Source organism: Saimiri boliviensis, chromosome 16, assembly GCF_048565385.1.
Source record: "Saimiri boliviensis isolate mSaiBol1 chromosome 16, mSaiBol1.pri, whole genome shotgun sequence".
In the NCBI taxonomy this organism is placed as follows: Eukaryota; Metazoa; Chordata; class Mammalia; order Primates; family Cebidae; genus Saimiri; species Saimiri boliviensis.
In genome coordinates this window covers 68,237,841-68,249,666 of record NC_133464.1, presented here as the reverse complement: position 1 = coordinate 68,249,666, position 11,826 = coordinate 68,237,841, and the positions used below count along the sequence as shown (strand labels likewise).

Below are 11,826 nucleotides of genomic sequence, written 5' to 3'. Positions count from 1 at the left end.
AGATACCATCTCCATAAGGAGATACCATCTCTACAAAAAAATTAAAAATTTAGCTGATTAGGCCTGGCACAGTGTAATCCAAGCTGTAATCTCAGCACTTTGGGATGCTGAGGCGGGAGGATCACCTGAGGTCAGGAGTTTGAGGCCAGCCTGGCCAACATGGTGAAACCCCCGTCTCTACTTAAAACAAACAAACAAACAAAAAACCCAAAAATTAGCTGGGCCTTTAATCCCAGATACTTGGGAGACTGAGGCAGGAGAGTCACTTGAACCCAGGAAGCAGAGGCTGCAGTGAGCAGAGATTACACTCTAGCCTGGGTGACAGAGTGATACTCTGTCTCAAAAAAAAAAAAAAAAAAAAAAAGCTGATTCTGCCACTGTACTCCAGCCTGGGTGACAGTGAGACTGTGTCTCAAAAAAAAAAAAAAAAAAAAAAAAAAAAAAAGTTTCTGTTTCTGATAACCTACAGGACACATTTAGGACACATTTGGCAGTTTAATAGTCAATAGGCTCTTAATTAATTAATTAATTAATTTAGATAGAGTCTAGCTTTATCTCCCAGGCTGGAGTGCAGTGGTATGATATTGACTCACTGCAACCTCTGCCTACCAGGTTCAAGTGATTCTTGTGCCTCAGCCTCCCAAGTAGCTTAGAATACAGGCATACGCCACCACGTCTGGCTAATTTTTGTATTTTTAGTAGAAACAGGCTTTCACCATATTGGCCAGGCTGGTCTTGCACTCCTGATCTTGGGTGATCCACCCACCTCAGCCTCCCAAAGTGCTGGGATTCCGGGCGTGAGCCACTGTGCCCAACCTGTCAACAGGCTTTTAAGTTCACTCCTCTTGAGCAGGTGTTGTGATTCATGGCAACATCATCTCCCTGAGCAAAGAATCTTACTCTGAGTTCCTCAGATTGTTGACTTACTGGTTAATGTATGATCTACTGACACTGAATGAAAAGGATGCTGATTTATTTCTGAATCATGAAGTTTTACTCATTGTCTGGCATGTGGACATTTTAGCTTATATGTTGCAATCTGTAGTCAATGATGGTACGCTCTAATGAAAAAAGACAACTCTGGTGTGAGGAGTCCACCTCCCTTCATCTAAACTCTCCTATAAAAGCCTTCCAACTTATGACAGACCCTGGAAAACTCCCAACTTTGTTGATGTGTCTTCCTGTGAGGACAAATCTTCACATTTGTCTTTCAACAAACCTTTATCAAATTATTTATATCTCAACAATCTTAATTTCGGCTGACATTTTTGGTGTAGCTGGCAGGAATTCAGAGTGATTCCCCCGGACCACCCAGCGTGGCTTCTGACCCTCTGCAGGTACTGGCAACAAGCCCATTGCATTCCTCGGATGCCCCTGCTGGGTGCTACAGAGGAGTTCCTTCGGAATTAATAAACCTTCCATCTTGGTCAAAGTTCTGGTTTTTGAAGCTGCTATCCTCCTTGGCTAGAAGGCACAAAGACTCTTTCAGACTGAGAGTTACTGCTATGAATTCAAGGTAAGGTTGAAATTCTAGGACAGGGTAAAACAGGAGATCTGTGAATTGCTGTCCTGGAAGTTGGGGGAGAGACAACAGTTTCTTTTCTCCTTTTTGATTGCATGAGGGCATGCTTGCTCCAAAATTGAGACACTCACCGTCTCCAGCCCAATGGGAATACTGGGCTGGGTGCGGTGGTTCATGCCTGTAATCCCAACACTTTGGGAGGCTGGGGCGGGTGGATCGCCTAAGGTCAACAGTTTGAGACCAGCCTGGCCAACATAGTGAAACTTTGTCTCTACTAAAAATACAAAAATTAGCTGGGCATGGTGGCACACGCCTGTAATCCCATCTCTTCGGAAGGCTGAGGCAGGAGGACCGCTTGAACCCAGGAGGCGGAGGTTGCAGTGAGCCAAGATCGAGCCACTGCACTCCAGCCTGGGTCACAGAGCAAGACCCCATCTCAAAAAAAAAAAAAAAAAAAAGGGAAACTGAAATTAGCAGAGGGAGGTGTCAGACATACTACCCAAAATATGTAGCAGTCTTATAGGAGAATCCTCCCACAACTTTTTGCTTAGTCGGCAGGCTTTCTAAAGACTGATCATCTCCTGCCAGTGAGCATCCTGCCACTTCTTCAGAAGCGATTTGGGAATCCAAGGCAGCTAAGAGAAATCTTTTCAGCCTGACGGGTGAAATATCCAGGAAGAAAGACTCTAGCTAGAACACTTGATACACAACATAGTTTGTCTTGCTCAAAACAACCAAGATAGGAAATAGGTCTTCTTTCTTTTTTTTGAGACGGAGTCTCACTCTGTCACCAGGCTGGAGTGCAGAGGCATGATCTTAACTTACTGCAACCTCTGATTCCCTGGTTCAAGTGATTCTCCTGCCTCAGCTTCTTCAGTAGTTGGAATTATAGGCACATGCCACCATGCCCAGCTAATTTTTGTATTTTTAGTAGAGACGGGTTTTCACCATGTTAGCCAGAATGATCTCCATCTCCTGACCTTGTCATCTGCCCGCCTCAGCCTTCCAAAGTGCTGGAATTACAGGCATGAGCCACCATGCCCTGCCCCTAAAGTAAAATTTGAGAGCAAAAGTATAGGAGAACGTAGAAATTCCAAATATATTGTCAATGGTACATATTTTCAGAGTACATTGTGATAAGGTTTGTGAAAAGAAAATTTACGAAAGGAAATTTTGCATGTGATCAAGTTGGCTATAATTAAGAGAAAATTACTCATAAATCTTTCTAAAGATTGAGCTTTGATATTAAAATTACTCTAATACGCCGGGCGCGGTGGCTCAAGCCTGTAATCCCAGCACTTTGGGAGGCCGAGGCGGGTGGATCACGAGGTCAAAAGATCGAGACCATCCTGATCAACATGGTGAAACCCCGTCTCTACTAAAAATACAAAAAATTAGCTGGGCATGGTGGCGCGTGCCTGTAATCCCAGCTACTCAGGAGGCTGAGGCAGGAGAATTGCCTGAACCCGGGAGGCGGAGGTTGCGGTGAGCCGAGATCGCGCCATTGCACTCCAGCTTGGGTAACAAGAGCAAAACTCCGTCTAAAAAAAAAAAAAAAAAAAAAAATTACTCTAATACAAAACTAAACATTTTGGTTCCCTATGTTAGAATAACAAATTTTTCATCAAGTATTGATTTACTTTTAGTAAAATTACAAAAGGTTCTGGTTTTTAATTCTAAAATCTGTTTCTTTTTAAAACTTCTCAGACTTACATCTTGGATGTCTAACTTTTACTGTACCTTGCTGCATGTGATTTGCAGGTCACACGTCATTGCCTTCTGTTTTTTTATCCCTGTGAAAGGTACATCTTTTTGCTTGGCTGGGATGGTAGCTCTCTTCTTCAACTTTTTTTTTTTTTTTTTTTTTTTTTTTATCAATTCCTGTAACTTTTTCTCTGGTTCTAACACTGATGTTATGGCCTGACAGCGAAATGTTTTATCTTAAAGGTGTAAAAAAGCAATGTTTTCCTTTGGTATAACTTGATTTTGTACTTTTGGCTTTTCTTTATAGATCCGCATTGTTCAGTATGATGAGGAAACATCCATGTTGTTACTGAGAGACCCTACTTTGTTTCCCTACTCAAGGTAGTAGTTTTCTTGTTTACATTCCTCCAAAATAAATCGTACATCATAATCATGGACAAACTCTTCCTTTGTCTGCTTAAATTCAAGTACTTTTCTCATCAGGTTTGACTTGCAGGTTATCTAAATGTGCTTCCCATGAGGAAAAGCAATCACAGTACAGAAGGTTTTTCTTTATTTTCTTTCTTTCTTTTTTTTTTTGGTAACAGACTTGAAAAAAAAAGATTTTACGTTTTATCGAGGTAATTTTTGTGTTGTTTTTATTAGGATTTTGGTTACTTAGGAAAACTGAGTAAGCTTTAAATGGGTTAAGGTTTTCACATCCATTAACTTCTATATTGCTTTTGAAGTTTTATGATTATTACTCTGGTTAAATAAATATTATTTAATAGTGACCTGTGATTCTGTTTTGTTTTTTGGATTTTTTGTTTGTTTGTTTTTGTTTTGAGACAGGGTCTCGCCCTGTTGCCGAGGCTGGAGTACAGTGGTGTGGTCATAGCTCACTGTAACCCAGGCTCAAGTCATCCTCCCACCTCAGCCTTCTGTATAGCTGGGACTACTGATGCATGCCACAGCACCCAGCTAATTAAAATTTTTTTTTTTCATTTTTTGTTTTGAAGATAAGGTCTTGCTCTGTTGCCAAAATTGAAGTGGTGCAATCACAGCTTGCTACAGTTTTGAACTCTAGGGCTCAGGCGATCCTTGGTTACCTGAGTAGCTAGGACTACATGTGTGTGTCACCATGCCTGGTTAATTTTTCATTTATTTGCAGATACCAGGTCTCCCTATGTTGCCCAGGCAGGTCTTGAACTTCTGCTTCAAGCAATCCTTCTGTCTTGGCCTCTGAACATGTTAGAACTACAGATATGAGCCACCGTGCTGTAAAAAACATTTTGTAGAGATGAGATCTTGCTGATGTAGTCAGGCTGGTCTTAAACTCCCAGCCTCAAGCAATCCTCCTACCTCAGCCTCCCAAAGCACTGGGATTACTGACATAAGCCGCTGTAGCTAGCCCATAATTCTCTTTGATCAAATGTTTCAAACCTTTTGACATCTTTGGCAGATTTTACCAGGATCAAAATTCCAAATTAAGTTTTTTTTGGCTTAAAATTAACTTTGGGATATTCTAGTTGGGTCCCTGGAGATATTAAAAAATGTTATCTTTCAGGCCGGGCGCGGTGGCTCAAGCCTGTAATCCCAGCACTTTGGGAGGCCGAGGCGGGTGGATCACGAGGTCGAGAGATCGAGACCATCCTGGTCAACATGGTGAAACCCCGTCTCTACTAAAAATACAAAAAATTAGCTAGGCATGGTGGCACATGCCTGTAATCCGAGCTACACAGGAAGCTGAGGCAGGAGAATTGCCTGAACCCGGGAGGCGGAGGTTGCAGTGAGCCGAGATCACGCCATTGCACTCCAGCCTGGATAACAAGAGCGAAACTCCGTCTCAAAAAAAAAAAATGTTGTCTTTCATTTTGTAGAGATAATGATTTGACTTTTGGTAAATTGTATGGTAGGCATTGTCAAATAATAATATTAAATCTTATTTCAGTTATATTTATGAGTATGTTATCAATGTAAGTGTTTCCCAAATCATACAAATTAATAAAAATATAATATTTTATCAGTCATAATTTTATGATTTTTGATTGCTATGTTAAATCTTTCATGAAGTTATATTTGTATGGATATGTTATCAATTTAAATACTCTAAAAATTATATAAAAGTTATAAAATTCTGATGGCTCTGATGTAACATTATCAGTCAGTATTCTGGTTGCATCTACTGGATATTTTAAAAGCTGCGTATAATAGAAATAACGAAATTTCCTGGTCAATTGGAACTTTCATCAGATTTTAATCATGCCTATTCTAAGTTTTTATCATCCACAGCTGTTGTTTTGAATTCTTCTCTAAAAGCATTTGCAATCAGCTTTAGTCCAAAATTGCTTTTCATGGAAAAGACAGCAAGTACTCTTGAACACAGATTTCTGATAACTTTAAGATAAATGGGCTAAATAAAAACTCCCAGAATTCTAATGAAAGACTGATTCATGAAGATTGCTAACTCAACATCTAGCTGAACAAGAATTACAAGGGACTGAACTGATGGAGCACTAAAATGATTACATACATTTTTGTTTGAAATATTGCTGATGCTTTTTATATTTTGTTTTCCAAAGTCAACACTTTCACAGTATATCTCACTACAAAGACACTCCCCAAGGCTAGTGGGTGACCCAATGCCAATCAGCCCACTCTGTGATTAGCCCACAGTAGACTTATCTTTTGGTGTTGAGTGTTTCCACAACCTCTAAAGTTTTACATCTTCCTTTTTACCTAAGCACCCTGCAATAACAACCACTCACTGCAACCACTGACTGCCACTTCCAAAACTGTAGCTTTTGCCAGTAACTTGTCACCCATTATCCACACAAAAGTCAGGTTCTCTCTCACAATACAAAGTCATCCCTGGTATCCCAAAAGTCAAAGAGATCAGGTACTAATTTTAATTGCTATTTTTTTTTTTTTTTTTTTTTTGAGACAGAGTCTTGCTTTTACATCCAGGCTGGAGTGCGGTGGCGCGATCTTGGCTCACCGCAACCTCCACCTCCCGAGTTCAAGCTATTTTCCTGCCTCAGCCTCCTGAGTAGCTGGGATTACAGGTGTGTGCCACTATACTTGGCTACTTTTTTGCATTTTTAGTAGAGATGGGGTTTTATCATGTTGGCCAACCTGTTTTTGAATTCCTGACCTCAAGTGATCCACCCTCCTCAGCCTCCCAAAATGCTGGATTACAGGTGTGAGCCACCACACACAGCCTTTAATTAATCTTATAATTCTTCATTATTTAACAATTTGGTTTACTCCATGACAATATAATTTGCAATTTATAAATTAATAGGATAAGATTTCAAAAAATTCTTGAATGCAATAATTCGATCTTATCTTCTAATTCTAAATATATTTTCCATTTTTTTTTAGAGAAGGAGCTGTGAATATTATGTAACTTAACAATCCTTTTGTAATGTCCAGGATTTTTGCAAGTATTGCAAAGTAGAGGATTAGGTTGGCTTTGGAACTTACTAGGTTAGACAATTTTTTTAGCTGCAAACTCACAATCTTTTTTGCTTTTCCTCTCTATTTGACTTTCTTTTCTTTTTCTTCCTTAGTTAGAGTATGAGATATTTGATCAGCAAAATTAGCTAGCTCATGAGTTTGAGAGGTAGTACAACTGAGGCATTGTCTCTTTGCTACAGGTGTCAGTTCTTCACCTGATCCGTTTACCAGGTTTTAGTTAGGGAAAGCATCATTTTGGTAAGTTAGCATACATTTATTCTGATAGGTCTGAATATTGTTAAAACAATTTTTTTTCATGCTCTCGTGGTATAACATTACAGGCTCATCAATATTGTTTTTTTTTTTTTTTTTTTTTTTTTTTTGAGACGGAGTTTCGCTCTTGTTACCCAGGCTGGAGTGCAATGGCGTGATCTCGGCTCACCGCAACCTCCGCCTCCTGGGCTCAGGCAATTCTCCTGCCTCAGCCTTCTAAGTAGCTGGGATTACAGGCATGTGCCACCACGCCCAGCTAGTTTTTTGTATTTTTAGTAGAGACGGGGTTTCACCATGTTGACCAGGATGGTCTCGATCTCTCGACCTCGTGATCCACCCGCCTCGGCCTCCCAAAGTGCTGGGATTACAGGCTTGAGCCACCGCGCCCGGCCTGGCATTGTTATATTTTGTTCCAATCAACTACTTTTTGGAAAATGAAGGGGATAGGATTTCACAGAGCTTTGGCGGTATTGCAGGCCTGTTCAGGATCTGCTTCAGAAAATTTGTGGAAGTCCTTTAAACAATTTCTCCAATTTGCCTTTGCTATGTAATCTTTGGCTTTACTTTCTGCCACTAACATACGAATCACTTGGTATAAACCAGAGAATCTGGGATTAGAAGGTTAAATATTTGGCTGGGCATGGTGGCTCACGCCTGTCATCCCAGCAATTTGGGAGGCCGACGTGCGGAGATCACCTGAGGTCAGGAGATCTAGACCAGCCTGGCCAATACGGTGAAAGCCTATCTTTACTAAAAATACAAAAAAATATTAGCTGTTCTTTCCAAGTGTTGAGCTTATTACCTGTAGGTTTTATGAAAGACTGAGTTCAGGGCAGCCTCAGTGGCTCAGTGGCTATAATCACGTGGCCTTGGAAGGCCCTGGCACAGCAGTCCTAGCTACTCAGGAGGCTGAGGTGGGAGGCCAGGACTTAGAGGTTACAGTGAGCTACGAATGAGTCACCGTACTCCTGCCTGGGCAACAAGCGAGACCCTGTTTCAGTGGAAAACAAAACAAAACGAAGACTAAGTTCAATAAAGCTTGAACTTAGGAAATCAAACCTGTACTTACACACACACATATAAGTATGTGGTTTTTTCTCATAGCTCTTCCGTAGGACACATATGTATCTTTTACTTACTTTTACACATTGATTCTAATTCTTCAATGGCTTGTTTAGCCTCCTGAATTTCTTGGTAAATGGCTGCAAGAGGTGCCAACTCAGCACGCCTTCTGTTCAAGGACCTTCGGTTCTCTTCATTCACAGAGATATGCTGCAGACTTTGCTCAAGTGTTTGGTACTCCTTGTTCAGGTGCTCCATATATTTCTGTAGTGCTTTATGCTTCCAGAGCATCTTGGTGTATTGATGACAATATCTCCTGGACCAATTCTTACTTAGCAGATGATGAAGAATGCAATTTCCGTTTTGTCTAAAAACCTGCCTCCTTGTATCAAGACGTTATCTGTCCAAATTGATGAGAATGGAGCTGGATGTGACATTGGAGGTAATCATTAAGAGATGGATGTCTAAAAAGCCAAACACACAGATGTCGATTCATCTCAGCATCTGAAATACAATAAACACAGACTTTTAAAAAATCAGCTGTAAAAGTACATGCATAATAAAGCTGGAAGGAAAATCATGAAATCTTGTTTCATTTACTGTCTCAGCCAGCTCCAGTCTTAAAATCCAACTGCCTACAAAAAGAAAATAATTCTTCAAATGTATGAATAATATATTAAAATAAATAAAAACACATCCTGGTCAACATGATGAAACCCTGTCTCTGCTCAAAATACAAAAAATAGCTGAGTGTGGTGGCACATGTCTGTAATTCCAGCTACTCGGGAGATTGAGACAGGAGAATCACTTGAACCTGGGAGGCAGAGATTGCAGTAAGCCAAGATCACGCCACTGCACTCCAGCCTGGGCAATAAAGAGCAAAACACTGTCTCAAAAAAACCAAAACCAAAAACAAACAAAAAACGTTTAATTCACATTTTCTAGCAAATTGAATAGGATCTTGAAGAGGATCTGGGAATTTTTAAATTATGTCTTTCAGTTCTACTTTTGACCATGGTTGATATAGCAAGTCAAGTTCTCCTCTGATGGACACAAGGTATTCCCAAAATGGAGCCAGAACAACAGAAGAAAGAGGAAGAGGAGGAAGGAAAGGTAAATTTGGACAAGGACGTTCTGTCAAAAGAGAAGGAAGAGGCCAGGTGCAGTAGTGGCTTATGCCTATAATCACATCACTTTGGGAGGCCGAGGCAGGTAGATCACTTGAGGCCAGGAGTTCGAGACCAGCCTGGCCAACGTGGCGAAACCTTGACTCCACTAAAAAATACAAAAATTAGCTGGATGTGACACACGTTGTAATCCCAGCTACTCCAGAGGCTGAGGCAGAATTGCTTGAATCCGGGGGTGGGGGTGTGTGTGTGGAGACTTCAGTCAGCTGACATTGCACCACTGCATGCTAGCCTAGGTGACAGAGACTCCATCTCAAAAAATAAAAAAGAGAAAGAGGAGCTGGAGGGCGAGAAATTTTGGCAGTATTTTTAAGTTCAGAAATTGTTTTATACTTTTGTATTACTCTTGCAGAGAACTGACTTTATCACAACCTCTTTTAGAAGCTTCTAAGTACCATTGAAAATAGCTCTCCCAGATATTTTCTTTTCTTTTAGAGCCAGCTTTTTCTTTTTTTGAGACGGAGTTTCGCTCTTGTTACCCAGGCTGGAGTGCAATGACACGATCTCGGCTCACTGCAATCTCCGCCTCCTGGGTTCAGGCAATTCTCCTGCCTCAGCCTCCTGAGTAGCTGGGACTACAGGCGTGTGCCACCATGCCCAGATAATTTTTTGTATTTTTAGTAGAGACGGGGTTTCACCATGTTGACCAGGATGGTCTCGATCTCTTGACCTCGTGATCCACCCGCCTTGGACTCCCAAAGTGCTGGGATTACAGGCATGAGCCACGGCACCCGGCTAGAGCCAGCTTTTTCTAATCGACCATACAGATAAACTATTTTAGGTATTTCAGAAGTACCCCATTTTGGACATTGTAACTTTGGGTCATCTTGAGTAATGTGAGATCCATTTTTTCCTAGATATATGCATGAGGAGGTGCTGTAAATATTAACTATGACTCCAGCTGCTGTTTCTAGTGGTGTACCTCTACTTAAGGAGGACGACTCAGTTATAGAAGGTTGCCCATATTTAAGACTTTCTTGTTGAATGGCCAAAAATAACTACCAGGAGAAATTTTGATCACTTAAGAGGAAAAGTGCAAATTTGTCAGTTGAACTGAACTTCACAATCCGGCCAGTTTTAAAGACTTTCTTTTTTCGGTGATAAACTGATATCTCCTTGACCAAAATTCTGAATGAGAGAAAAGTTTGAAAAGTCTAAGGTATAATTCAAATAAGACCTTACTATTAGAGAAAAAGTGAAACTTAGATATCTGTGATCAGTGAAATCACTGAAGAATAGCAAATGAAACTCCTACCTAACAGCAGAGTTTCAATTTCAGCCCTATCAACTTAGGAATGTGTGTAGCTCAAATCTCTGAATCCTCAAGCAAGCCAGGAAGATTCAAACTTGAGAGGGGCCTTTCCAGAGATCCTTGTTGACACCGGCAGGTTGAATAAACTTCTAGCCCAGGTCTCCAATGATCAGTGAAGTGACAGTGATCACTGGGGGTCTGCTTTAGGTCCTGTTTGGGTCACCAAAATGTTAACCTTAGGTAATGAGATGCAGAAAACATGATTAAGCATAGAGTTTATTTGAGCTCAAAGCTTGAGGATGGCTACCCAAAAGCATAGATTCAAGTTTTCCTGAATATACACTTCCATTTGCTGTAATTATAAGTGGTTTAAACATGTTTATTTTTAATTAGAGATAGGGTCTTGCTATATGTTGCCCATGCTGGGCTTGAACTCCTGGCCTCAAGCAATCCTCCTGCCTCAGCTTCCCAAAGTGTTGGGATGATAGATATGAGCCACTGCACCCGACCTTACCAGTGTTTTTTTTTTTAAATAAAAATAAACAAGAGGCAATTCCTAAATTGTTTACCAAGATTTTACATTAAAATGATGTGAGTTATTGAGTGGCTACACATTGTTCTTTGCATCACAAATTTCAGGAGCTTGAAGCTAATGGGCAAGGCAACTAGTCAAGAACAAAATGCCTTTAAACAATTGCCTGGGTGCAGGGGGCATGACTGAGGTTCCATACTCATATCTCTCTGGGGCTGGTACTGTAAGGGTTATTGCTGAGTTTAAAATGAGGAAACTGGGGCCAATATAAGAAAATGAAAATCCCATTTATTCAGCTCCCGGGCGAGGTTCCATGGTCCCGGGGAAAGGTCCCAGGGAAGTCGTGCCACCTTCCTGGGGCGTGGGGTTTTCATGGCTAGGAGGAATGAGCAACAGCTGGGTGCTCTGATTGACCCCAGGGGAGCGGGATTGAGGTGGGGCAGGTTTTCCAGTGGGAGAGTGGGCCAGGAGCCTTGCATCAGCTGGAGTCTTCCAGGGGAGCCATGCAGCAGAGCTAGGTGCTGAGTGCAGAGCCTGGTGCCAGGTGCAGAGGTGGGTGTGTCGAGGCAACCGGCCTTACAGATACATTTTGCATACTTCACGTAGATCAGATTTCTCAGAACTATTTTTCCTTTTCTCAGGGATAATAGTGTTTTTCTCATAGGGTTTTCATAAATATTAAATAAGAAATAGCACATTGCATATAATGTCTGGTACAGAGTAAGTGTTCAGTAAGTTACTTATGATGGAATAATTATAGTAATTGAGAAGAGAAAGGAGAGATAGGAGAGAGAAGTAAAAGTTCCCTAAGAAGGCAAAGATGTATGCCCTCCTAAGCACAGGTAGTAGAATTAAC

The 11,826-nt window shown here is 41.0% G+C and overlaps 1 long non-coding RNA gene across 2 annotated transcripts; it reads left to right on the top strand.

The window, feature by feature from the left end:
• Window positions 1-463: 463 nt before the first annotated feature.
• On the top strand, window positions 464-9,182 carry LOC141581646 (uncharacterized). Of its 2 annotated transcripts, none has more exons than XR_012514415.1 (3): window positions 464-1,516; window positions 3,534-3,607; window positions 9,000-9,182. It is a non-coding gene; the product is annotated as an uncharacterized LOC141581646 (long non-coding RNA). The 2 variants fall into 2 exon arrangements; XR_012514416.1 differs by lacking the exon at window positions 9,000-9,182 and adding an exon at window positions 4,377-4,742.
• Window positions 9,183-11,826: the final 2,644 nt, after the last annotated feature.